Source organism: Sus scrofa, chromosome 10 (genome assembly GCF_054392235.1).
Source record: "Sus scrofa isolate SSC_HxYL_T2T_F1_AM1 chromosome 10, Sscrofa_HxYL_maternal_Yorkshire_Landrace_v2.0, whole genome shotgun sequence".
Taxonomy (NCBI): Eukaryota; Metazoa; Chordata; class Mammalia; order Artiodactyla; family Suidae; genus Sus; species Sus scrofa.
In genome coordinates this window covers 67,044,446-67,072,202 of record NC_139392.1, presented here as the reverse complement: position 1 = coordinate 67,072,202, position 27,757 = coordinate 67,044,446, and the positions used below count along the sequence as shown (strand labels likewise).

Here is a 27,757-nt window from a genome sequence, read left to right as displayed (position 1 = left end):
ATAGCGACGGATGGTAACTAGACTTATGTGGTCATTTTTTAAAAATGTTTTTGCTTTTTAGGGCTGTACCTGCGGCACATGGAAGTTCCCAGGCTAGGGGTTAAATCAGAGATGTAGCTTCCAGCCTACACCACAGTCACAACAACACAAGATCCAAGCCATGCCTGCAACCTACACTGCAGCTCACGGCAACGCCGGATCCTTAACCCACTGACCAAGGCCAGGGGTCGGACCCGCGTCCTCATGGATAGTAGTTGGGTTGGTTACACTGAGCCACGACGGGAACTCCTCTTTTATTTTGTATCTATGTGAGATGACTGATGGTCACAAAATTTATTGTGACAATCATTTCTTGATGTTTGTAAGTCAAATCATGATGCTGTACAGCTTAAATTTATATAGAGTGCTTTATTAGGTCCATTATCTCTCAATACTGGAAGGAAAAATAAAGATTCTAGGTTCTCAAAGCTGAAATTGAGATCCATGCTTCTTCCAAGTGGCCTATATACCAAGAAAGTTGAACCCTGCCGTTGCCATGACAGCCCACAGGTGACCATCTACATGCACAGGACAGCGTGCAAGACGGCAGGACAGGAAATCAACAGTCCAACCCTGGCTCCCCAAGGAACAGGCCATGTGACTTTCAGGGAGGGGCCAACTCACTGCCTTTGCTCAGCATGGCTGGAGGCCACTGTCCAACTTGAGTGTTGAGAAAACCCTGGCAGAGCAGGCATTGTAAGTGCTGCCTGGGGTTCTGAAGGCCGTCCTTCTCAAGCCTTCCTCTTGAAGATGGAGACTTTGAACTTGGAGAGATGAAGCAGTTTGCTCGAGCACATGCAGCTGCCTCAAGGTCACAAGACTTGCTTACCCAGGGGTAGCAACACCAGGCAATGGCCCGTTTGGCTGAGGAACTCAGATTCTTCACAAATTGTTCAGGATGTGGGTTTCCAGAGGCCAGAAGTGATAGCAGATGTGGTGCCTGTCCAGCCTGTGGGCACTTTCTCGTGACCTGGACCTTCCCCGTCAGACCCTTCCCCGGCCCAGCCCTCTGGGTGTAGGGAGGGAAGCCTAGTCCTGCTATTCTGGGCGGTTCCCCTGTTTGCTTGTCGTGGACCTCCAGCTTCTGTGCATCACCTGTGGGTCTCCTGGCACCTGACTGCCAGGTCTGGGTCGCCCCACTCACTCTCCCATCTGACAAGTGGCCACAGGTCTTTTCCCACCTGCCCGGCTGCTGTCCAGTTTCTTTTTCTGATTGACGTTCCTCATCTTTGCCCCAGGTCTGAGTTGGCATCTCCCTCTTGCCCCATGCCTGTGGAACCTGGCAAGCTGTGCTTCTGTTTCCTGTCTCTATATCCATAGCAATCTATACATCCCTGACACACCAGCTTTACCGCTCACAGGAATGCCTGTTTTAGAGATTATCTTGAGTCCTCCTTCTGGGTTGTAAGCCAGCCCCACATAGACACATGGTAAAATCTAGGTGGGGGGGTGGGGTTGATGATGACGAGCAATGCCTTACATTATACTCTCTAGTTTATGAAGCACTTCATATATAAATATACATTTTCTAGGACATGCTTCATATATGTATATATATGAATCATAGAAGCTGGGGAATGTTCCTAGATCTATAGTCCTTAAGGCTGGAGAACAGATTAGTAGTGGTTTTGAAGTCATTGGAACAAATATTCCAATTTATTTCTACCATCTTAAAATCTGAGTCAGTAGTTCTTTAGGCTACAAGAATCAGATTTCTAGTACTCCATGCCGTTCTGATGAATGGAAGGTTTAGAAACCACAGATACAATCTACCTTTATCTCAGAAGAATTAACTTCCACGTATAATTGATATCATAGGATATTTGTCTTTCTCTGAGTTACTTCAGGTAGCGTGAGAATCTCTAGTTGCTGCCATGTTGCTGCAAATGGAATTATTTCAGTCTTTTTTATGGCTGAGTAATATTCCATTGTGTATATGTGCCACATCTTCTTTATCCAGTCCTCTGTTGATGGACATTTTGCCTCCATGTCTTGGCTATTGTGAAGAGTGCTACAATGAACATTTGGGTGCATGTATCTATTTGAATTACGGTTTCCTCTGGATAGATGTCTAGGAGTGGGATTGCTGGGTCATATGGTAGTTTTATATTTAGTTTTTTAAGGAACATCCATACTGTTTTCCATAGTGGTTGCACCAATTTGCTTTCCCATCAACAGTGTAGGAGGGTTCCTTTTTCTCTGTACATTCTCCAAAGCCTGTATTTCTGGACTTTTTGATGATGGCCATTCTGACTGGTGTAAGACGGTACCTCATGGTAGTTTCGACTTGCATTTCTCTAATAATTAGTGATGTCGAGCATCTTTTCGTGCATTTTTGGGCCATCTACCTGTCCTCTTTGGAGAAATGTCTATTTAGATCTTCTAATAAAAATGATACAAATGAACTTATTTATAAAACAGAAACAAACTCACAGATTACAAAACCAATCTTATGGTTACCGCAGGGGAAGCTGGTAGCAGGAGGGAAGCAGTGGAAGAGTGGAAATAACAGGCACGCACTACTGTATAAAGTAGATGATTAACAAGAACCTACTACTGTATAAGACAGGAAAATCTACTCAATAGTTAGTAATAACCTATATGGGAAAAGAAGAATGGATATATTTGTATGTATGACTGAGTCACTTTGCTGTACACCTGAAACTAATACAACACTGTAAGCCAACTATACTCCAATAAAATTTTAAAAAGAAAAAAAAAGAAACATACAAAAAGGAAAAATTGTTAGCCAGCTTCCAAGTAAGATCACCCAAGTAAAAAAGCCTCCTGTTTGAAAGACTACAGCTATACTGTGTTGAGGCTCTCTCCTTATTGGGATGGTTATCTTGGTCTGAATCAAAGCAAAATTGGAGCTATCAGGTTATAAATAGAATCCAAGTAAATGTAAGATTAAACAGTAGGACAGTCCCGTGCTCTTGTCAGTACCTTGGAAAATCTCAGCAAATGTCAGTGGTTCTTTCCTGGAGGAAAAATCATATTTTTATCCTCTGGGGAAATTCTAATACTATAACTAATCAGAAGACAATAAGTCTGTAAGTTTATTATTTGTCTCCGGCAAGAAAACTCATGATGGTTGGAAATGGGACATGAGGAGATGTTTCTGAGACTTACTGTTTTTGATTCTTCTTCTCTTTTTGCCTTAAGATGCATGACTTTAGAGGAGCTCCCTGGCAGCTCAATGGGTTAAGGATCAGGCATGGTCACTGCTGTGGTGCGGGTTTGATCCAGGTCTGGGAAATTTCACTTGTCATCGGTGCAGCCACACACAAAAAAGACTAAGGGATTTAGAGATAACAGTGGCTTCATTCACTGAATGGAGGGAATCACTGTTTCCACAAAGCCTAAACCCAGTTGACTTCACTGGAAAGAAATGTTCAATGGGGTGCATTTTGATCATGTTCTAAAGCCATCCGATTGGAAGGCCCTCAGCCAGACAGCTGAGTGTCATCTATTCCTGAGGTCACAATGGGTTAGAAATTCATGCAGACCCAATTGTTCACATACAATCAGATTTTTCATAGCAAAAGACATTGAGACAAGACCAACACTTTGCAGGCAACATGGGGCTTCTAACACCTTTATATAAATAAACAAAGGGGGGAAAATTGGAAACTACACAGGCAAATGCACTGACTGATATGGAAGCCACTACTTTTTCTTCTAGTAAAGCTTCTGTAGAAGTTCCCATGGTGGCTCACTGAGTTAAGAACACAACGTTGCCCCTGTGAAGATGCAAGTTGGATCCCTGGTCTCGCTCAGTGGGTGAAGGATCCAGCATTGCTGCCAGCTGTAGTGTGGGTCAAAGATGCAGCTGGGATCTGGGGTTGCCTTGGCTGTGGGGGAGGCTGGCCACTCTGATTCGACCCCTAGCCTGGGAACTTCCATATGCCACAGTGTGACCATAAAAACAAAAAACAAAACAAAACAAAATAAAATCTTCAGTGGAACAGTTGTCCAGGAGAAGATAGTCTTGAAGAACAGAGGCTGAAGCACACCTTCCCTGTCACAGAATGTGGTAATTTGCAGTAACAAGGTCAATTGTGCTCCAGGTGCCAACTTTTTCCATATCTGCAGCCTCTGCTAACCCTCTGCGCCACCCCAGACATTCCTGTGCCCAACACAAGCAGCCCTATTGCCACCTTGACAGTTGTTCAACCTTTGGTGACTCAGAAATGACCTCTAGATCTTTAAAGCATGGCCCATGACCCTCCACCTGGAACATCAGATGGGCCTTGCAGTGTGGAAGGGCTCATCAGAGCAACACAGTGATTTTTAGTGAACACCCCAAGTCCCAAAGCACTGCTAAATTCTAGTATTTCCAAGAGGTCCTTAACCAGCTGAGCCACAGCAGAAACTCCTTGCTTGTTTGATAATAATGCAAAGGCCCAGGTCAGAGGGGGTGCCTGGACAGAGTTTTTTGTTGCTGTTGTTTTTCAAGTTATACTAATGTGAGGTCAGACCTAGGCAACCACACATCAAGGGAAGCTGCGTATGACACAACTCGACACCCAGTGGAGTCCACAAGTGTGAACAGCCCGGCCTCTTCCTCCAGCTGCCACTTCTGCATCCACACCCCATCAGTTCCTCTCCAGTTTACTGTGCACCTGTTCTGTGTGACACGGACTTAGGCGCTGCAGGGTACGCAGACCCAGAAGGGACACAACTTGGGATTGGTCCAGGAATGCTGAGCCCAACAAAAATGGTCTATAAGAGAGAAAGCGATAAATGCCAGGAGGGTTTTGTGCAAGTTCAAATGTAGACACACACACACAGACACACGCACACAAACTTTTTTTTTCCTATAGGGAGGGAGCAAGAAGATTCATGGAGGTTCTTGTTTTAATCACAAATCAAAGAATATATAGGATCTGGACAGGTGGAGATGGGGAAATAGTTGCTCAGCACATCAACTAAAGATGAAAACAATAATAAACTCCTGACAGTCAAGGGTTCTTCACCTCAAAGTCCTCTGTGAGTTTTTCTTTTTTTTTTATTTTCTTTACACATACACACACACACACACACACACACACACACACGCGCGCACACACACATGCACACACATGCATGTGCATGTGCACATATATACATACACACATATATATACACATATGTAGTATATATAAATATTTATGTATTTATAGATATAATTTATATCTATATAGTATGCATAATAGTCATTTTTCATTTTTTGAATTTTTCATTAAGGCATAATTGATTTACAATGTTGTGCCAATTTTTGCTATACAGCAAACTGACTCAGTCATACATACACATTTTATATATATATATATATTCTTTTTTTATGTTATTTTTCATCATGGTCTATCCCAGGCGATTGGATAGAGTTCCCTGCGCTGTACAGCAGGACCTCATTGCCTATCCATTCTAAATGGAATAGTTTGCATCTACTAACCCCAAACTCCACTCCCTCCCACCCATGGCAACCACAAGTCTGTTCTCTATGTCTCTGAGTCTGATTCTGTTTTGTAGATAGATTCATCTGTGCTATATTTTAGATTTCACACATAAGTGACTTTATATATTTGTATATAATTCAATGATAAATATAAAAAAGTGATGTATAATTTATGCATACATAAATTTACATACAATATACAAATCTGCAATATTGAAGATGCTGACAGTGTAGAAAGGATAGTTTTCTTGTCTCTCCCGGACAGTGGGAAATGATGTGCATTCAGGCTCCCTTTCTGAGCCTGGCTGCCTCTTGTGCCAGAAATTTATTGAATAGGATCGAATTGTCAGCCCTCCACCCATCGTGACTCCAGCAGAATAGTCAATAGTGAGCTGGCAGTTAGATGCTACCCCAGGCAAACCTGTTTCGACCCAGCGATTTCCTGACGAGAGGACAGGATCAATGTGAAATCAAATGTATTCACTTAAGCCACAAAGGTTGGGATGTACAGGAAAGATTCGCCTTGTCAGGTGTCCCTTGAAAGAAGGCATGATGGAACACAGGAAAGGAAGAAGCCTCGTGTCCCCCAGAGGAGGAAAAAGTTTGAAGGAGCCAAGCCATCTCCTGCTACCCCAGAGCCCATGGCAGCCCTAAACGTGGGTGAAACCAGAGCGAACCGAGCTTGTCTCAGACACAGGAAGTCAGGATGGTTCGCAGCCCTTCAAAGGCAATTTCTGAAGCAGTCTGGCCCCAAGCCCTTGTGTTTCCTGTGCGGGTTGGAATTTGGAAGGGCAAGGAGTTTCAAAAGTAAGAGAACAAAGTTTTAAGTAGGTCACTCCGAGTCCCGGACCTTGAGTCATTCTGGCTGCTGGCTGGAGCCAGAGGCCACATCACGCTGCACTGGATCTGAATCGGGTTGTCTTTCTGTCTCATCAATGAAGCGATGGCAGGGGTTCACCCTCTGACACAGACAGAAGCATCACCCAAGTGCTCCATTCAGCCGTCTACACTCGCCAGCAAAGATGGGATCACAGCTGGCTCAAGCACCAGGTTTCCAATCCGATTTGCAGTAACTATACACATGCTTTTTAAATTTTTCAGTTGAGGGTATAAATACAGCTCAGACCTATTTTCCAAGTCTCTTTTCCCGTCGCTTCTCACAGCAGGAGTGCTACACCAGCTTCAATGGAATCAGTTCCCAGGTGGGATGTGCGGAATGGGATGGGAGGCAGGTACTTGGTAGCTTGTTTTCCTAAGAAGGGAGAGACCCACCTCTCCCCATCACAGTCAGCACCCATCCTATGTAATCCCTCCTTTTTCTCACAGGCTACATTTGCTATAATTCAACCTTCAGATTTATTGACTCTTTAGGTTCCAATCTGTTCCGCCCTTCAACAGTAATTGACTTCCGCAGTAATTGACTTCTTTTTGCACCCCTGCCTCCTGGGTGAACTTTGAGGAAAAGTGAGATGAAGTGGCTTGGAAAATGAAAAGTCATGGTAGAGGCAGTTACAGGTAGAGACTGTGATTTTCCCCCCCCAGGGCTACACTCAAGGCATATGGAGGTTCCCAGGCTAGGGGTTGGATCCCTTGTTGCTATGGCCGTGGCGTAGGCCGGTAGCGACAGCTCTGATTGCAGCCACTAGCCATAGCCACAGCCACGCCAGATCTGAGCTATGTCTGCAACCTACACCACAGCCCCCGGCAATGCCAGATTCTTAACCTACTGTGCGAGGCCAGGGATCGAACCCTCATCCTCAGAGACATTGCGTCGGGTTCTTAACCCACTGAGCCACAAAATGAACGTAGCATCTCCTTGCGCTGCTTCCTGGGGCACCTCAACGAGGGTACCTGCTAAGAAGGAACAATAAAATAGTTAATATTTATTGAGCTTTTTGTATTAAGATACAGGATAAAGGGTCCCGTACCAGGGGCTTTACAAACATGTCATTTAATGTTAACAACTGAGTCCTGTGAGGCCGTCATTATGATTTTCCTCTATGTACAGGGGAGGAAAAGGAACACAGAAATCTGGAGTTCCCGTCCTGGTGCAGTGGTTAACGAATCCGACTAGGAACCATGAGGTTGCAGTTTCGATCCCTGGCCTTACTCAGTGGGTTAAGGATCCAGCGTTGCCATGAGCTGTGGTGTGGGTTGCAGACGCGGCTCAGATTCCTCGTTGCTGTGGCCGTGGTGTAGGCCGGCGGCGACAGCTCCGATTGGACCCCTGGCCTGGGAACTTCCACATGCCACAGGAGCGGCCCCAGAAAAGGCAAAAAAAAAAAAGGGGGGGGGGGGAGACACAGAAAGCTTAATTCATTTCTCCAAAGTAACACAGCTAAGAAATGGTAGTGCTGGGGTTTTAAGGGACTTTGTACTATTCATTGATTCCAAGCTCCTGTGGGAAACTCAGTGCTGAGGCTCAGATTCCACTCCCCATTTGAAAAGAATAGGAAAAATGATCTCCAATCTATGGTAATATGGGGAAGCCATTTACATTTTCTATACTTGCCTTTACATCTCCATCTTTCCAAGTTTTCAAATAGTCCTGAAACTGCAGTGACATGAAGACATGTTGAATGCATGTTGGCCCCCATCTTTGGGACACTCTCATGGGCAAAGCAGTTTCACCGTTGCCAGTTGTTAGGCCCCTGTTATCTTTTATGTCCTAAAAAGAAAAGATTCTTTTTCAGGCATCACTTGGCTTCTCGCATTCTGGTTAGCCAAACGGTATTGTTATTCTATGAGTTGTGAGTGAACTGAAAGAGTTCTAATAAAAGAACAAAAAAAAGCCCCCCAAAGCCACATGTATACACTGATAGGGTCTGAGACCAAGGAAAGCTCTCAGCGTCATTCACCGTGTTGCCTGAGAGCAGGGTCTTGGCTCTCCCTGACGAAGCCCCATCAAAGAAACATAACCACGCAGATAAGCTGTCCCTCTGCCTGTGCCGACACCCAAAGTCAATGAAAGAGTAGCAGGCCTGCTCTCTGGCACTGGTGGGAAAGGAAAAAACGCACCCTAGATTATCATGAAATTATACTTGAGGCTGCTCACATGCCCCCCTGAGCCAAGTGATGCAGCGAACAAAGAGGATTTGTTCAGCTGGGACCTGTGCCATCCGTCTGGGTTTAGAATAATTTTGAGAAGTCGGTGGGGTGTGGTGGACCTGGCAGGAATGTTTGCAGAGGCGAAAGAATGAAGAAGTGTTATGTTCCTTGCAGCTTTCCATCATATTCTGGATGGGTTTGAATACTCTTTTTTGTTTGTTTTGGTTGGGTTTTTGGTCTTTTTATAGTGGCATATGGAAGTTCCCAGGCCAGGGGTCAAATTGGAACTAGAGCTCCACAGCCTACACCACAGCCACAGCAACACCAAATCTGAGCCGCCTCTTTGACCTACACTACAGCTCACGGCAATGTTAGATCCTTAACCCATTGAGCGAGGCCAGGGATCGAACCTGCCTCATGGGTACTAGTAGGGTTCATTACTGCTGAGCCATGATGGGAACTCCAGGTTTTAATACTCTCGACATAATTTGAGGCTTGGCTGTCTCTTCGTATACTTATTTTACCTTGGATTTTCTGTTGTATGTGTGGCTGAAACACTGAGGTCCTCTGACAATAAAATGTTTCAAGGCCATGCATGTGAATACGGTTTTGTTTGTGCGGGGAAAAAAAAAGTCCCAACCTGAGCCCAGCTGATTGTTCTTTTCCATTGTCTGAAATTTTCTTATTTATCTCATAGCAATAGATCTTCCCCCTATGCTGCTTAAAAAAAAAAGAAAAAAAGAAAAAAAGGTGGGTTGGTCTCATTAGCTGGTTCTGCTTTCTAAATCTTAGAAATTTCCACAGTTAGTTCTCCTTGAATACACAGTCCTAGAAGCTGTTTAAGGACCCCTCTGTTGGAAGAATATTCAAAGGCCACTGTTTTGCTGTCGCCCTCTCTTCCCATTCTCTTCCTTGTCCCACCAGGCAGCTCCTAGAGAGAAAGCCAGCTGCCTCTGGTCTCCTGTGCTCCATATCACCCTTCGGCCCACTGCAAGTCAAGCTGACACTCCACTCACCCCGGAAGAAACAGTCTGGCAAAACACAACCCCGGTAGCACCAAAGAGTCTAAGAATTTGTCTTTAATTCGGAGAGAAATATTCCCACGAACTTTGGGTTCTGCTACCAAGAAAAATGAAAACAGCATTGGAAAGCAAAGTGAAAGTCCCTGCCACAGTGGTCATGATAGTTTTCTTTTCTTTTCCTTTTTTTAGGGCCGAGCTGTGGCATATGCAAGTTCCCAGGCTAGGGGTTGAATTGCAGCTGCAGCTGCTGGCCTACACCACAGCTCATGGCAACACTGGATCCTTAACCCACTGAGCAAGGCCAGGGATCGAACCCGCGTCTTCATGGATACTAGTCAGGTAAGTTACCACTGAGCCACAACAACAGGAACTCCTAGTTTTCTTTATAGTGGTGGACATTATAATATTGAGAACAATCTAAATGGCCTGAAGAATAAAAGGTTAAATAAGATGCAGTCTCTTCATATATTACATACTGTCTTGTTATTTAAAATATGTGTATATGACTATTTTTGACATAGAACACTATCTGCCATACATTTGAGTTAAAAAAAAAAAACCCACCATCTAAAAAGTGATCCTATGTGTAAAATCATATCTGAAAAGATTTCTTTAATATTAAGAGTGGTTAGGAGTTCCCTCTGTAGCTCAGGGGTAATGAACCTGCCTAGTATCCATGAGTCCTTCAGAGGGTTAAGGATCCTGCGTTGCCATGAGCTGTGGTGCAGATCACAGACTCGGCTCAGATCTGGTGTTGCTGTGGCTGTGGTGTAAGCCTGCAGCTGCAGCTCCGATTTGACCCCTAGCCCAGGAACTTCCAGATGCTGTGAGTGTGGCCCTAAAAAGACGGCAAAAAAAAAAAAAAAAGAGTGGTTAGATAATCACTGAGGTTGGTAAATTTTTGTGTAATTGTCCTTTGTTCTTTATACTTTCCTGTACGTTTTGAACTTTTTACAGTGTACACTCTTTATGGATTACTATAGAGATAAAAAGGCACTGAATGAAAAAAAAAAAAAAGGAAGAAAGAAAGAGTCTGGCAGAGATCCCCAGACACTAATGCCACCCGACCATATGTCCTTGTTTGCCTGAGAACACATGCTGTTCTGCTGTAATTATTAATAGCACCTCTGTTCACTCTCAAATATGTTTGAAGATAAATCCTGTGATCTCGCTACCAATGATCTCCTAGCTGCCAAATCCATAAGACTGTCTCCCGTTTCTACCTGACAGGACCACTGGGGGGGATTTGGCGGCATAATTGACCCCCATAATAATGAAACGCTCTGGCTTACACGATGCTATCTTTCCCTGTATCTCTGTCCCATTGAGGCTCACGCTGTGAGCTTTTCTTCCTTTGCACATCTCTTAAATATTGGTGCCCCTAAGCTTTTAGAGGAAAGCCTTTCGTCTTTTGTCACTTTATGTGAGCACCTTGGGCAGTCATCTAGGTCCATGCCCTTGGTCCCAGTTTATGTTCTTATCATCCAATAACTAACTCTTTCTCTCTCTTTCCCTCACTCTATCTCTTTCTCTATCTCTACCTCTTTCTCTGCCTCTTTCTCTCTCTCTTTATCTCTTTCTCTATTTCTTGATCTCTCTCTTTTTCTTCTCTTTATCTATTTTTCTCTATCTCTTCTCTTTAATCTTTTCTTTTTATCTTTTTCTCTCTCTCTCTTTTCTATCTCTTTTTCTTTATCTCTCTGTCTTTATCTCTTTCTTGATCTCTCTCTTTTTCATCTCTTTATCTATCTCTTCTCTATCTTTTCTCTCTTTATCTTTTTCTCTCTTTCTCTTTCTTTTTCTTTTTCTCTCTATCTTTATCTCTTCTCTCTCTTTTTTCTATCTCTTTCTCTTTCTTTATCTCTCTGTCTCTTTCTCTCTTTCTTTTGCTCTATCTCTTTTTCTTTCCCTGTCTCAATCTCTCTCTCTTTTCCCATCTCTCTCTCTGTCTCTCTCCTCAGCCAACACCAGTCTCCAAGCTCCCATCCCATGTCTTTTTCACTTACATATCCCACCAGCATCACAAGATCAGCGTACCCAAAACTGCGCTTTTGCCTTTCCCCTCAAATCCATTCCTCCCCTTCCTCCCAAATCACAGTGAACAGCACGCATCCTCTGGCCACATCTTTGAAATGATGTCGTTGTTGCTAGCCAAGGGCAGCCCATCAGCCGGACACCAGCCAACTCTCAGATCTACAGGGATAAATGATTGTTGTTTTAAGCCACTGGGTTTTGGAGGGATGTTTTCTTAGCCAAAGCTAACCAGTATAGAAATTACTTCTAGAAGAGAAGCACTCCTGTAGACAAACTCATTATGAGTTCTATTGCCTTTAGGGCTGGGAAGCAGGAGTAAGAAACGGTAACAGGAGGCTAAAACAATGCTACCTCTTACATGCAATGGTAAAACTTTGGGTAAAGTTCGTTACCCCTGGTAATTTGGAAGATAACCAAGGTACTCAATGAACTTCTGGACTTGGGTAGTTCTTTGAAGTCTTAAAGGCATGAGATGATTTCTTTTAGCTGCATGTGAATAAAGATCTGCCAGGATTAAAAGAGACTGAGATATATCAAAACGCATAGAGACATCTGGGTCCCTAGCCTTCTGCAGGAAATGCAGCAGTCTTCAAAGGCTGCTGAGCTGCCAAAATGGGCATATTTCCAATGTTCTTTTCAGAAATTGTCAAGAAAATCCAAGAACAGGGAACCAAGATCCATGAAGAATTCAAAAACTAAGACATCACTCTCAGGGAGCAAACCCCAAGTCTAATCAAGGAACATTCCCTACTCAGGGGCAGAAGGACCTGACATTTGCTAGGTAAGTTTTCAGTATTTCCAGAGACCAGTGCTATATGTCTCAGTTTCTTCCCTTTTTCTTTTTTCTTTTTCTTTTTTGGGCTATACCTGTGGCATATGGAAGTTTTTAGGCCAGGGGTCGAATCAGAGCTGCGTCTGTAGGCTTATGCCGCAGCCATGGCAGCACTGGATCCAAGCTGCATCTGTGACCTGCGCCTCAATTTGTGGCAACACTGGATCTTTAACCCACTGAGGGAGGCCAGGGATTGAGTCTGCATCTTCACAGACACTACATCGAGTTCTTAACCTGCTGAGCCACATGGGAACTCCCTTCCCTTTTTCTAATGGGAGTATCTGTTATGATTATCATGTTCCCATCTCACCTTTATATGGTGGGCATGTTTTGGGGGCAGATAATTCATCTTAATAGTTCATAGATTTCTGAATTAAGAAGAATTATATCTGGACCTGACACAGGTGATGAAATCTTGACTTTGAGCCTAATGGTGTGATTGGATAAGCTTTGGGGGTCCTGGGAGGCTAGCAAGTGAATTTTGCATGTGGGATGGATGCAAATAATTGTAGCCAGATAACAAACTATTGTAAATTAAGTTCCCACCCTCAATTCTTCACACCCCCTGCAGCCACATCATTACCATATCCTTATGGTGGGAGGGGTTCACCTTCCTGCCCCTTGACCTTGGACATAGTTTGACGATGCTTTGACCAGTGGTGGAGCAGACAGGGGGCCTGTTTGTTTGTTGCTTCTTGCCCTCTGGCATCTGCCATCAGAAGGATGTCCTTCCAGCTTGCTAAAGTCACCAGAATGAGGGACACATGAGGCAGCATGGTTTCATCCAGTGAGAAGCAGAGCCATCCAGCTAAGCCCAGCCTCAATCAGCCAAGCCATAGCCAACCTTTGGATCCATGAGCATAAGCAGCAGTTGTTTTTAGACACTGAGTTCTGAAGTGTTTCTCCCACAGCATAATCATGGCAATAGCTAATTTGTTCATACTGCCATCCATTCAGGGGCCCCCACCCAGCTCCCCCACTCCTTTACTTTGAGAAAAACCACTTACTCTTGATCCTATAGCCTATCCTCTCTCTACCCACTGTCTTGTCTGTACTGTCTCACCTGGCTCACACAAAATTCTCCTTGAATTCCTCCTCCTCCTCCTCCTGGCCACAGAGCAACGTCTCTGCCGTGCACACCTAAGATCATCCTTCTGCTTAAAACCCTTTGGATTCTTCTCATTTTGTCGTAAGAGTCCCACTTCCAGGAGCTCATGGGCCTAACTTGGCTCACAGATTTTTTTTTTTTTTCTGTTTGCTGAAGACCAGACATTTAAGACATGTTAATATGAAGATGAGCACAATCTCCGCAGTTTGCCACAATCGCCTCTACTCCCTATTGTGTCACACTTGGCCCACTTCACCCATTTATGTAACTATCCCAGTTTCTACAGAAGCTTATGGAAGTACATTAGTGCCCGAGAACAGCCATCACAAAGTACTGCAAACTACGTGGTTGGAAACAATAGAAACGTATTTCCTCCCAGTTCTAATGACTCTGGGTCCTCAGCAGCCCTTCCTTCTAGCTTCTAGTGGTAACCTTGAATCCTCAGCAGTCCTTGGCTTGTAGCTGCATCAGTCAAGTCTTTGCCTTTGTCTGTACAGGGTTTTTTTTCTTCTTTATAAGGACACCTGTCATACTGGACCAGGACCCATCCTAATGACCTCATCTTAACTTGATTATATCCGCAAAGACTATTTCCAAACAGGGTCACATTCCCAGAAAGCAAGAGCTAGAACTTCATCATATTGTTTTGGGGGGTATTGAACTCAACTCAGAATAGTAAGTCCTTGGTTTCTAGGATGAAGTACAAAGTCCTTAGCCTGAGGTATATAGACCTTTCTGGCCTGTTCTCCAGCTACATCCTTACCTTGAACTCTGTAACAGACCCATTCTTCTTGTTGACCCTGAATGGACAAATAAGTCCTCCTGCACCTCAATGCATTTGCTTGTACATCTCTTTTTGCTTTAAAAACATTTTCTTCCTCCCTGAGTTGGCCTGTGAATTTTTACCCCACCTTTAAGACCTAATCAAGTCTTTTGGGGAAGGGAGCTTTTTGGTTTTTAGGGCCGCACTCGCAGCATATGGAGATTCCCAGGCTTGGGGTCGAATCAGAGCTACAGCTGCCAGCCACAGCCACAGCCACAGCCATAGCAATGCAGGATCCAAGCCACATCTGTGACCTACGCCACAGCTTACTGCAACACCAGACCCTTAACCTCCTGAGAGGGGCCAGAGATCGAACCCGCAACCTCATGGCTCCTCGTTGGATTCTTTTCTGCTGTGCCACAATGGGAACTCCATAATCAAATCTTATGTACTAGGCAAACAAGGAAATTTCTCCTGTTCTTTTGGAGAATTAGTTGCTAATTCTGCTTTTAATCTTCCTGCAGAAGAGATCTCAACATGATAAAGTTCTAGGGGATCTTCAGAATCTTCTCTGTGTCACTTGTCCTTAGATTTTTTTCCAGGGCCATAGAGTTGGACTATGGTGAGTTCCACCAGATTTCTTTTGGAGAGAATATGCCATGAACGTGCCAATTTTCGACATGCTATCAGTCAGCTGGTCAACCACACTGCAGAGTTCCCAGTCCCCTAATATAGACTGGGGGTATTTCTATTTCTTAGAAAATATAGTCTCTGTCTTCCAAGGAGAGGAATCTAACTAAAGAAATTAGACTCATGTAAACCAGCTAAAATGCACTTTTATAAACAGACGTGTCATCAACCCTAATCTCCCCAGGACCTGCCAATGAATCCAGAAACCATTGCCACTGCAATGTTTAAGAAAGACAAAACATTAGTCAAAATTGTCTGTTTACTCTGTGACAGAACTGTCAGGATTTCGAAACTTTGATCGGATTCCCATGCAAATCTACTTCTGTCACAGTTTTTAATAAGTTCCTGTTTGTGTTGAATGTCTAAATCAGCTTAATTAAAAAAAAAAAAAAACCTCCAGCTGGACAAATACACAGAACTATGCTTTCCCTAGCTGTGTAGATAGAGTCTACTAGCTGTGTAGACAGAGTCCACCTCTTTTTCGAAATGGGAAAAGGTGAAAGCAAGTGTAATAAATGCCCTCTTCACAAAGATGAGGCTAGGATGTGGAGACACCAACAACAAGAAATGTGAAGCCCCCAAGGAGGAGCCAGTACTGCTCTTAGACAAGAAGAAGCAATTCCCTGAGCTGGAGTCAGGGCAGAGGCCCCGACAGGAACTATGGCCTTCACTCCTGCCCCATGAGACCCCAGGAGAGACCAGGGGAGGCTAACAAAACCCCCAACCTCTCCCACCTTCCCATCCCCTCTTGGTGCCTTCCAGGGGTTGAATCTCACCAAAAGCCAGAGGGCAATGGAGCCTGGTGATACAATCTTTAAAGGTCAGCTTCTGGGGACAAAAAAAAAAAAAATAGGGTGGAAAAAAGTTGGAAGAGATGTCACGTGCCTACAGAGAAATCCAGGGCATAGACTTTAATCCAAAAGGATTGCTTCTCATTAGACTGTCAGGCTCAACAGTGCTGTGCCTGCTGGAAAGAGGAAATGAACTAGGTTAAAGATTTATAGATTGTGAGTTGAAGGAGTGCTTAAGGGTCATCTAACCGGGGCCTCTCACTTTACACACTGATGAAATGCAGGTCCTCGGAGATTAAATGACATGCTTAAGATCACCTTTGAGTTAATAACGGAACGAAGGCTAAAACCCAAGTTCTTGTTCCCTGGTCCAGTGCTGGTTGCCCTATCCATGTAGCTCAAATTCTGTCTCGTCCTGTGAATTTCTAGTCTTCAGTTTCATCTGGAAGCACCCAGCAAAAGACAAAGGGGAATTTTAGAGAAGAAACTCTCAAAGGACCCCAAAAGACATGAGCCACCAACAGTGTCCTAAAGACTCCTATTTTTCCTACCATTGGCCAAATGAGTTGGTCAGAAAAATACCCGGTCTTTTATATTTCATAATGAATGTAAAGCGAATGATTCAGCTTTTAAATAAATCCTTGCTCTGGGTACCTTGAACAGGCACAAGCTTTGGGTTCTTTGTGGGTGTTTTGGGGGTTTGTTTTCTACTCTTCCCTCTAATGAGGTGCAAGAAAATAGCTAGAGCTGTGTATCGTTTAACTACAGAATTAAAATAAAATTCTGAGAATTATGGTGCAAGGCTCTTGTTCACTATTTTCAGATTAAACGGATGGGGAAATGATTCAGGGTATTGTATGTAGGCATATGACTTTCTGAAACGTCCTGTTTTCTTTGATCTGGTTAGATCTTCATTGGCCAATATTCAGATACACTCTAAAGCCAGCTGTACATCTAGATAACTCAGTAGTTTCAAAGGCTACTCCCCTTTCATGTACAACTAGGGAGGGAAGTAAAATACATTCATTCATTCAGCGAATATGAATTTAAACCTTACCACAGGTAGAGCTTCATTGCTAAGGGCCAAGGGTGTAGTGAAATGTTAAGATACAGCCTCCGAACTGAAGCGATTTCTAGTCCAGGAGCAGAAATAGACCCATAAATCTCTTTAATAAAGTGGGGTGAACAGATTTAATGAGAACACGTATAAGATGGAGAGAGAGATTAAGTAAGACACTAGTTTCGGTTGAAATCATTGTTTATTTTCCCAACGTGTAAGAAATTTCACGAGTTAAATCTTGAAATGTTAATCTGAAATCAAGCTGTGCTTGGGGCATATGGCACCGCATGGCAATTAAGAGAGAGTGGAATCTGGATTTGGACTCCCTGAGCCTAGACTCCAGCTTGACCTTGCAGAAAAGAACCATTCTGTGCCTCCGTTTTCTCTTCGAGGACGTGAGGATAATAATTAAAAAGAAGCACTGGAAATTCCATAGGATCTCACTTATATATGGAATCTGAAACAAACAAAACAAGCTCATGGATACAGATTGGTGGTCTCCAGAGGTGGGGGATGGGCAAAATGGGTGAAGGGGGTCAAAACCTACAAACTTCCAGTTATCAAGTAAGCAAGTCACGAGGATGTAATATATAGCATGGTGACTATAGCTAATAGCATGATATTATATATTTGAAAGTTGCCAAGAGAGTAAATCTTTTCCCATCACAAGGAAAAAAAAAAAAAAAACTTTTTTTTTTTTTTTTTTTTTGCCTTTTTTCTAGGGCCACACCTGTGGCATATGGAGGTTCCGAGGCTTGGGGTTGAATCGGAGCTGTAGCCACCAGCCTACATCACAGCCACAGCAACGCTGGATCTGAGCCACATCTGTGACCTACACCACAGCTCATGGCAACGCCGGATCCTTAACCCACTGAGTGAGGCCAGGGATCGAACCCGCAACCTCATGGTTCCTAGTCAGATTCGTTAACCACTGAACCACGACAGGAACTCCAAAAAAACTTTTCTTTATACTACGTATGGTGACAGATGTTAACTAGACATTGTGGTGATCATTTCACAATGTATACAAATATCAAATCATTAAGTCGTAAACCTGAAGCAGTATCAGGTTATATGTCAATTGCACCTCCGTAAAGACTAATAAAAGTGCTTGGTGTATTGAGATAAAAGTAGAAACGTTCAGTTATCAAAGAGTGGCTGGTTTGGTTTGTGCAGACGCCACATTCAGACAGATGGCTGAAATGTTTAGATTCCACCCTGAGGTTGGTATTACGTACTTGACCTTAATCTGATTGTACAGCCAAGGACCACTTTGAAACTCTGAGAGGCTTAAGATTCTCTTCCCCAAAACATACATATTTCTGGAGGCTTCTAATCCTTAAAGCTAGAATAAGACCTCTGTTTTAAAATAAGAACTCTGTTCCAGATTTCCCATTGTGGGGCAGCGGAAACAAATCCGACGAGTATCCGTGAGGAGGCGGGTTCGATTCCTGCCCTCACTCAGTGGGCCAGGGATCCAGTGCTGCCAAGAACTGCTGTGTAGGACGCAGACCCAGTCTGGATCCCATGTTGCTGTGGCTGTGGTGTAGGCTGGCAGCTGTAGTTCCCACTTGACCCCTAGCCTGGGAGTTTCCATATGCCACAGAACATGTGGAAACAAAACAAAAAATAAACAAGTCAAATGGCTCTTCCTTGTCACCATAACATCCAAGAACATCTTCTGGAACGTTTGTTTGGTTTGGTTGTCTCTGTAGCTTTACTAAATTCATACTTACTACTAGGTCTACCTGATATTATTGTTCTCTATCTATCACTCAACAAATTATGAGAACACACAACTTATAAATAAAAAGGAATAGTACTAGGGCACGTGGGTAAAGGCAGAAAAGTATTTGAAAAGTTTTTTTTTTCTTTTCTTTTTAGGGCTGCACCTGCAGCATATGGACGTTCCTGGGCTCGGGGTCAAATCAGAGCTGCAGCGGAGGCCTATGCCTCAGCCACAGCACTGCGAGATCCAAGCCACATCTGCAATCCATGCCACAGCTTGTGGCAATGCTGCATCCTTAACCCACTGAGCAAGGTCAGGGATCAAACCCAAATCCTCACAGACGCTATGTCAGGCGCTTAACACAAGGAGCCACAATGGGAACTCCCTGAAATGGTGTCTGTACAGAAACTTCCACAATGAGACCACAGAAAGAAAACATGGAATACTTACTCCCTAAGAATGACTTGGTTTTCAAATCTTCAGGTGCAACTTGCCAAATTTTATTTCTCTTACAGTGGATTCACTTACAAAGGGTTTGATTTTTCAGTGGTGTACTGAAATGACCTACTGTAGAGTATGCACTACTTAACAGTTTTTATATCAGTTTGACAGCCTAACAACAACTTATTCAGAGTCACCAGAGAAATCTATGAAGTCATTTCTTAGTACGTAAAGAATAGCAGCAAAGTCCTGTGCTACATGACATTCCTGAATAACTTCCTAATTTGTCATATTCATTTATTTATTTATTTTGCTTTTTGGGGTCACCCCCATGGCATATGGAGGTTCCCAGGCTAGGGGGCAAATTAGAGCTGCAGCTGCCAGCCTACCCCACAGCCACAGCAATGTGAGATCCGAGCCTCATCTGCGACCTACACCACAGCTCATGGCAACGCCGGATCCTTAACCCACTGATCAAGGCTTGGAATCGAACCTGCATCCTCATGGATCCTAGTCAGGTTCGTGAACCCGCTGAGCCACAAAGGGAACTCCCAATTTGTCATATTTAAACTCTTCACAGTTTGATAACAGACAGGTGATACGGACCCCTGAACAAGTATACTAAATTTTAACTTTGATAAAAAGGAGTTTTTTGAAAACTGCCTTTATACTTCTGTCTTGAATAAAGTAATCCAAGCATTGCCCACATCATGTATTTTTTTATATATCTTACCTTCTTTTTTTGAGGTCTCAAATGAAAAGTACTGCTCAGATCGTACAACAATTCTTTTGTTCCAACATTTATCCATGCCCTCTGCAAATTACAAATCTCACTCCCAGTCACACATCACCATTGTGTTTTGACACATGCTTTTTTTATTCACTCAGTATGAAAATTACAAATGGATCAGCTATACTCCCATAAAGTTTATTTTTAAAAATGTTGTTCCCAGAGTTCCCATCGTGGCTCAGCAGTTAACGAATCTGACTAGCATTCATGAGGACGAAGGTTCGATCCCTGGCCTTGCTCAATGGGTTAAGGATCCCACGTTGCTGTGAGCTGTGGTATAAGTCACAGAGGTGGCTCGGGTCCTGTGTTGCTGTGGCTGTGGTGTAGGCCGGTAGCTGCAGCTCCGGGAATCTCCATCTGCCGCAGGTGCGGCCCTTGGGCCATATACTTTCTTCAAGTTTCCTATTGATGGACATTGGATATTTCCTGTCATTGGATATTACAAATTATGTTGCAATGTACATAAATATGGCTTCATATTTTCCCAGTGTAGCTTTGGGACATAGTTCTAAAAATGAGTTTTTAGGTCTGAGTAAATATATATATATATATATATATGCATTTACTCTTAGACTTAAAAACGCATCTATATAGCTAATTTCTCTATATTATGATTGTATGAGTTGTTTTCTCAGCAGCAATTATGAAGTGACTATTTCCCCAGTCATACCAATAAAATGTATTGCCAGACTTTTGGAGGTTTGCCAGTCTTATTAGCGAAAGTGTTATTCCTTTGTAGCTTTGATTTGCATTTCTCTTTTTACGATCAAGGCCGTGTACCATCTGTATGTGTTTAAAAGAAATTTGTGTTTCTTTTCCAGTGAGCTGTTTGTTTCCATTTTTATCATTTTTCTTTTGTGTTATTGGTGTTTTGTCAGTTTTTAGAAGCTCTCCTTGTTAGAAACAGGAGCCCTTTTCTGTAACATATATTGCAAATATTTTTCCTGGTTGATATTTTGTCGTGTTTCTTTATTTTTGCTTTTGTCGTTGCCATTTCATCTATTTGCTTTCTGCTGTGCAGTGTTTTTAACTATTTGAAGTCGAGTGTTTTAATCTTCTCTCTTATTGTTGCTTGATTTTGAGTATAGCTAGAAAGGTATTCTTCTCAGGCTTACAAAGGAATCCACCCACATTAACTCCAGTATTCAAATGGTATTACTTTTCGCATTTAGATCTTGATCCATTTTGAATTTATTTTAGTGTGTATGGTATGAGAAAATGTCTACATTGTATGTTTCCCCATTTGATTATCCAATTAGGTATATATTAAAAAGTCCTTCTTTCCCTCCACTATTGAGATTAGTGTATCTCTTTATCGTGTACTAAATGTCCTTATACTCTTGTGCCTACTTCTGAAACTTCCTATCTGATTATATCAATCTGTCTCTTCACGCACCAAATATACCAACTGTTGTAATTACAGAGGCTTTAAAATATCAGCATATCTTGGAGGACTTGTCCCCATACCTCTCTTCTTCTTATTTCTTAATCCTTCTGAGTGGGTTTTAAAATAAATTCATCTAGTTCCAGAAAGAAAAGAAATCAATAGGAATATTTTTTGGATGGCATTACATACATAAAGTGACATTGGGAGACGTGACATCTACGAGCCCTTGCTATGTATGAACACAGTGTGTCTTTCTGTTTATTCCAGTTTATAGGCATGACTTTCAGCACTATTTTATCATTTTCCTCATATAAGGTGCACATTTCTCACTTAGGTTAAGCCTAGGTATTTGGTATTTTGCTACCGCTTTGCTGCATTAACGTGATTTCTCTTGCATTATTTTTTCTTACTCCTTCATGTGCTTGTATGATTTTGATTTCTATAGGTGAATTTTACATCCAGCCTATGTACTAAAATTTATTTATTTTCTTTTATTTTATTGTCTTTTTGGGGCCGCACCCACAGCATATGGAGGTTCCCTGGCTAGAAGTCCTTTCGGAGCTGTTGCTGCCGGCCTACGCCAGAGCCACAGCAACGCCAGATCTGAGCCACATCTGCGACCTACACCACAGCTCACAGCAACACTGGATCCTTAACCCACTGAGCGAGGCCAGGGATCAAACCCGCAACCTCATGGTTCCTAGTCAGATTCGTTTCTGCTGCGCCGTGACAGGAACCGCCCTCCCCCACCACCCCCCGCTTTTTTTTTGTACTAAAATTTAAAGTAAATTTTCCCACTGATTATTTTGAGTTTTCCAAATATATAACATATCCTCTGCAAAGAGAGATGGTTTTGCCTCTTCTTCTCTAATTCTTCTTCCCCTAAATACTTGCTCCTGTCCAGTTGCATTGGCTAATACCTCAACTACAGAGTTCACTACTAGTGGTGAGTAATTGCCATTCTGTCTAATTTCTGACTTAGTGGAAAATCTTCTAATGTTTTCTCACTAAGCAGATGAAGGGTTTGGGCTGATATGCATATTTTATCGTGTCATGTCTCAATGCTTACAGTTTAACATGGATGGTTGATAAATTTTGTCATATATGCCTTTTGACCATTATTGGAAATGATCATATGACTCTTATGCTTAGCTCTGTCCATATGATGAATTTTATTAATTCACACCAAGAATTCTGAGTCCTCTAGAAACAGCCACCTCTGAGTATAAATCCCCTAGTCTCCAACTGGCAGAAAGAGAAACTAAGAGAGAGAAGACATTTGTGAGCTGTTCAGCATCAGTAATCATGCTGAGTCTTTGCTAAGTTTCTGGCTTATTTCCTAGATATGTAAGCAAAGAGAGAACTGCCTGGCTAAATGTAACTCTATTTTATGACTCTCTGTAAAACACCATGCCCCCCTTCACTGCCCCTCCTCTCCCTTTGGCACAGGCACAATCAGACTCAACTTCTGAAAAGCAATGGCTTAAAATCCTCATGTCTTAGGAGACCCATAACAAGTTAAAATACTCCTCAGCCAGGACCACAGAGAGCCAAAATTAAGCACCATTTCTTATTGGATAACACAGACCCAGAATACACGAGAACATCCAAATTAAATGCAGACATGCTTCGGCTTGGGAGCACAATCCAATTCCAGAAGTGGGAGATCAGCTTTATTAACTAAGCCACCCACCATCCCAGGAAGAGGGTGGGAATTAAAACCAGATTTTCCTGGTGCTATAAATTTGATTTCTGTCAGCCACAGCAACTATACTCTGAAAAGTCAACGTTCTTATTGTTTTCTCCATCCCTAATATCCCAATCGAGAAGAACTGAGTCTAACAAGGTGTTGCAAGCCCTCTTTAAGGTGAGAAAATGAAATAGAAGGTTAAGGTTTCCAATGTCTGAGATTTCACATCTTCATCATTATGGGGGCAAAGCCTCTGAAAATTCTAGAAGAGGGAAGTGATGCCACCATGTTAAGACTCCACCCCAATCACTGTCTCAGAAAAGACATTCAGGGCAGGTCCCATTGATTATAAGCTTCTGCCTTAAAGCATCATCAAAGAGTGGAGATTAAGCAGTCAAATACATGCTAAATATCTCTCTTGTTTATATTGTGACATTAACTAAGACGACGCTTGTGAAATGAGCAACCAGTTTTGCAAATACCTTCCTTTAACACACTCACACCCACACATCCACACCCCCCACACACACACCCATCGGAGGCAGAGATGAGAAGAAATGATGTCAGCCTGAAGCCAACCCTGAAGTTCTCCCCATATCTTTTGTCAGAATGATGCTCCTCCATTTAACGGACTCTCGTTGTAGCTGAGGACGGGGTCCTAGATATATTTTAGTTCATTCATTCGCATACCCCAAAGTACCATCCTTCAAAGTGAGATTGGGGAAGAGAAGATAGTAGTTCAAGTCTTCTGAGTTCTCAAGTCCCTAATCAGCTTTGCAGGACCAGAGGCCTCTCCCCCATCAGCATCTCCGTATCCATCATTATCACCTCCACCGTCTCCATTAGCACCACCCCCACCGCCTGCACCCTCCCCTGTGCTTTCTCTTACGCTGGTCTCCAGAAACAGAGAACATGACTTGGCCTCTGGTACTGAGTGCAATGACGGCCCAGAGGTCCAAATTGTCAGAAGTGGGCAGAGAAATCATGGTTGGGAGTATCAGTGTGATACCATTTGACATTTCAAGAGACACAAAGGTTTTTTTCAGGATAAACTATATCTTTCTTTCTTCCTTCCTTCCTTCCTTCCTTCCTTCCTTCCTTCCTTCTTTTCCTTCCTTCTTTCTTTCTTTCTTTCTTTCTTTCTTTCTTTCTTTCTTTCTTTCTTTCTTCCTTGTCTTTTGAGGGCTGCACTCATGGCATATGAAGGTTCCCAGGCTAGGGGTCGAATGGGAGCTGTAGTCTCTGGCCTACGCCATAGCACAGCAATACCAGAGCCAAGCCACGTCCGCAACCTGCACCATAGCTCACAGCAATGCCAGATCCTTCACCCACTGAGCGAGGCCAGGGGTTGAGCTTGCATCCTCATGGATGCTAGTCAGGTTCGTTAACCATTGAGCCAGGATGGGAACTACAGGATACACTTAAAAAAAAAATTTCCCAGGCTTCCTGCCCTGGAGTCTGAGTGAAATGTCAGATTCTTCCCTCCACACTGGCTTTGCTTTTGCTGCCTATTTATATTATGCTTAACACATGCCCTTCATGTTACCATGTGAACTTGCTTCCTCTCACTGTGTCTTCTCTGGTAGAGATGGAGCCCAGCTGGTGACCTATACGCTTTACAGAGATCTCTGTATTAAACATGCTTTTTTCTCAGCACACACAAACTGCCTGCAAGCCTATACACCCTCTCTAAGGATGGTGATGAACATGGCTTTTCCACAGTATTTTAGGCATGTAATGTTTTTTTCGTTTGGGGTACGGCGTCCTCCACTAGGATGGGGGTCGCATCCTCCATTGGGATAAGAGCCACGTCCTCCGCTGCTGGGATTCGGACCACAGAGATTGGAGGAGAAAAGCAAGTAGCAGAAAGATGACCTCACTGCTCTTTAATAAGTGATCAAGCAGGTCCAAGTCATGGCAGAACCCTTTAAACCTAGCTTGCTTCGGTGATTTTACAGAGACGAGGTCACACTGAGGCTGCCCCCAGTGGACAGCATAGTAGCTCCTAGCGCCATAGGAGGGTGGAGACATCCTGATTATTGAAATGCTTTCCTCCTAACCTTTCTCTTCTCCTCACCCCATCTCCCTGTCTTCACACCCTATTGCCCTGCTCTGTCACGACCCCTCACTCCACCCATCTTTTCCTTATTTTGCCATCGAGGCTGTCATGGGCCAGCTGGGAGCTGGACCAGGCAGGATTATGCCTGTTCCCAAGGGAAACAGATTCTGGATTAAGTACCAAACTTCAGTACATTCTCCGAGGAATCCCATCTGAACCATCTCACCTTTGGGAATGCTTCCATCTGTAGGATTAACCATCATCCCTGATTTGAAACTTCTCCACAAATGAAAAGCCCATTTTAAACACAGAACAGCTGGGAAGGCTCTCAAAGTCTGGTCAGCTAGAATTTCAGGTTCACTCATGGCGTATAAATGTCATCTTCTGAAGGTTCACCCAGTAGGCTGATGAAAGGAAGGGGCGTTCCCTGTTCTGCTCCCTCCTTCTGGGCTTTGTACCATTCGATGGCCTTATCCGCATTGTCAATGACATTACAGTCTAGTGGGGAAGTGTGACTCCCAGAGCACAAGGGAAACCAGGACCCTGGAGCGAGAGAGCAGCGACCATAGGGCCCAGAGGGCAGGTGGCAGGTGGACTTGCAGAATCTCTTGAGGATCTTATTCTGATGTAACTGGGTTTCTGGCTGTGCCTGTTTAAAACTTAGATTTGTAGGGACTGGGCTGAAAGAAGAAATGCTCTGTGTCTCTTCATCTGGAGAGGCAATCCTCTGACACTCAACTGGGTAGCCCTCTTAGCTTAAATGCTGGGGGCCTCAGTTTTCTCATCTATAAAATGGGGATAATGAGTACAAGATTTACTAAGGCTAAGAAGACAGCTATTAGGAGGGTTCATACATACCAAGCACTTAGGACAGTGCCTGGACAAAAACACTGGCTAAACAAACAAATATCTCCAACTTGAACCTCTTTGGAGAATGAATTTTTTTTTTTTTGATGCATTTTCAACTTCCAGCATTTAACTTCTCAAAATTAATTTTTTTCAGAAAAATGAAATAAATTGATACCAAATCCTTAGGCTATATTATAGAAGAGGAGAGAAAAGGGGAAATGCTGAATAACAGAAATGTAGGAAAATTGCAAAAATAACATGAGCATTTCTTTAAGGTAAAAATGTGGGACAGAAAAGTTTGAGGTTAAGAAAATGGAAATCAGTAAAATACAGCCCTAAATGTTGCCTCTCCGGGAGTATCTTTTCAACATTTGATTTTGTTCACCACTGTCCCCTCCAGTGGTTTAGACAGTCCCTGAAACTGTGTGCAGTAAACCAGCATTGACGTTTGAGGATTTTCCCTTCTTGCCCCTCTTGTGATCAGTTTCCATTTCAAGAATGAGCAGTAAGGAGTTCCCACTGTGATGTAGCGGGTTAAGGATCCAGTGTTGTCTCTGCAACAGTGAGGGTCCGATCCCTGGCCCTGCCCAGTGGGTTAAGTATCCCAAGTTGCCCCAGATGTGCCGTAGGTCAAAGCTGTGGCTTGAATTCAACCTCTGTCCCAGGAACTTCCATATACTGCAGATATGGCAATAATAAAAAGGAAAGAAAGACTGAGCAGTGAGCTGTGTAGTGAGTGAGGTTGGAGGGCAGAGAACCCTGTTTACTGTCCCCAAGCTCCAGCCCTTATGCAAAACCACCAGCCCTCCCCCCTGGACTCTGCAGTGGCCTCCTGACTGCTCCATGTCCGTTGTCTTTCCTTCCCATAAAACCTCCACAGGATGGCCAAGTCATCTGTTAAAAATCCATATCTGAATACTACTCAGCCATCAAAAAGGATGAAATGATGCCATTTGCAGCAACATGGATTCCACGAGAGACTCTCATCCTAAGTGAAGTAAGTCAGAAAGAGAAAGACAAATACCATATGATACTACTTATATGTGGAATCTGTAATACGACACAAATGAATCTATCTACAAAACAGAAACAGACTCACAGACAAGGAAAGACTTGTGGTTGCCAAGGGGGACTGGTAATGGGGGAGGGAAGGATTGGGAGTTTGGATCAGCAGATGCAAACTATTACATACAGGACGGATAAACAACAAGATCCTACAGTGCAGCACAGGAAACCATATTGAATATCCTGGTATAAAATATAATGGAAATGAATACACACACACACCACCCCATAAACCATATATATATAAATAATAACCTATATATAAAAACCATAAACCATTACGGTTTTTAATCTGGTTTGACAAGCAATATTCCGATCAGACTTGGCCTCTATGGCTCTGCTTCCTGGCTCCTCCTGGTCTGAGAGGCTGTGTCCCGTAACCTCCGTTTCCATACTTGACCTTGAAGGGAAGGTGCGGATAACACATAAATGGACCCCGTGTTCTGAAGGAGGAATTCTACCAACAACTCCGGAATCTGACATTGAAATAGACTTAGCAGCAGAGTCCCCCGTCTCCTGCACTTTCTTTGTTTACATCGTGCCGTCCTAGGGTTGACCTCAAGCACCAGCACTGTGGAAATGGGATGGCCTTCTGAGTCATCATGTGAGCACAAAATTGTTTCCAGTAGACGTTATCAAGTTTTTCATGTACTTGAAATTTTTTGAACTTGGTACATACTCTATGGCATGGCTAGGCATTCCCAATGGGGTGAAATCTTTGAATATTTGAATAACCAAAACATTCCATTACTGGACCATTTTAGAGAAACAGGTGTCTGTCCATCTGTAGAGAGCACACCATGCACAGAGGAAAAAAAAAAAAGAATGAAAGTATTGATTTATTTGAGACAGAAGAGTAGTATCACCAATTCTGATGTATAGCAAATCGATTTGTCATTTTGGCCATGCAACACCCCAAA

At 43.2% G+C, this 27,757-nt stretch overlaps 1 long non-coding RNA gene across 2 annotated transcripts in view; it reads right to left on the bottom strand.

Moving 5' to 3' along the window:
- Positions 1 to 393: 393 nt before the first annotated feature.
- LOC110255682 (uncharacterized) overlaps positions 394 to 27,757 on the bottom strand; it is a 48,810-nt gene continuing 21,446 nt past the window's right edge. The window contains exons 2-3 of one of the 2 annotated variants that reach the window (XR_014818347.1): positions 7,992 to 8,147; positions 394 to 7,333 (exon numbers count right to left, since the gene is read on the bottom strand). This is a non-coding gene — a long non-coding RNA (uncharacterized LOC110255682). The remainder of the gene's footprint in view (positions 7,334 to 7,991; positions 8,148 to 27,757) is intronic. The other variant, XR_014818348.1, reaches the window with a different exon arrangement.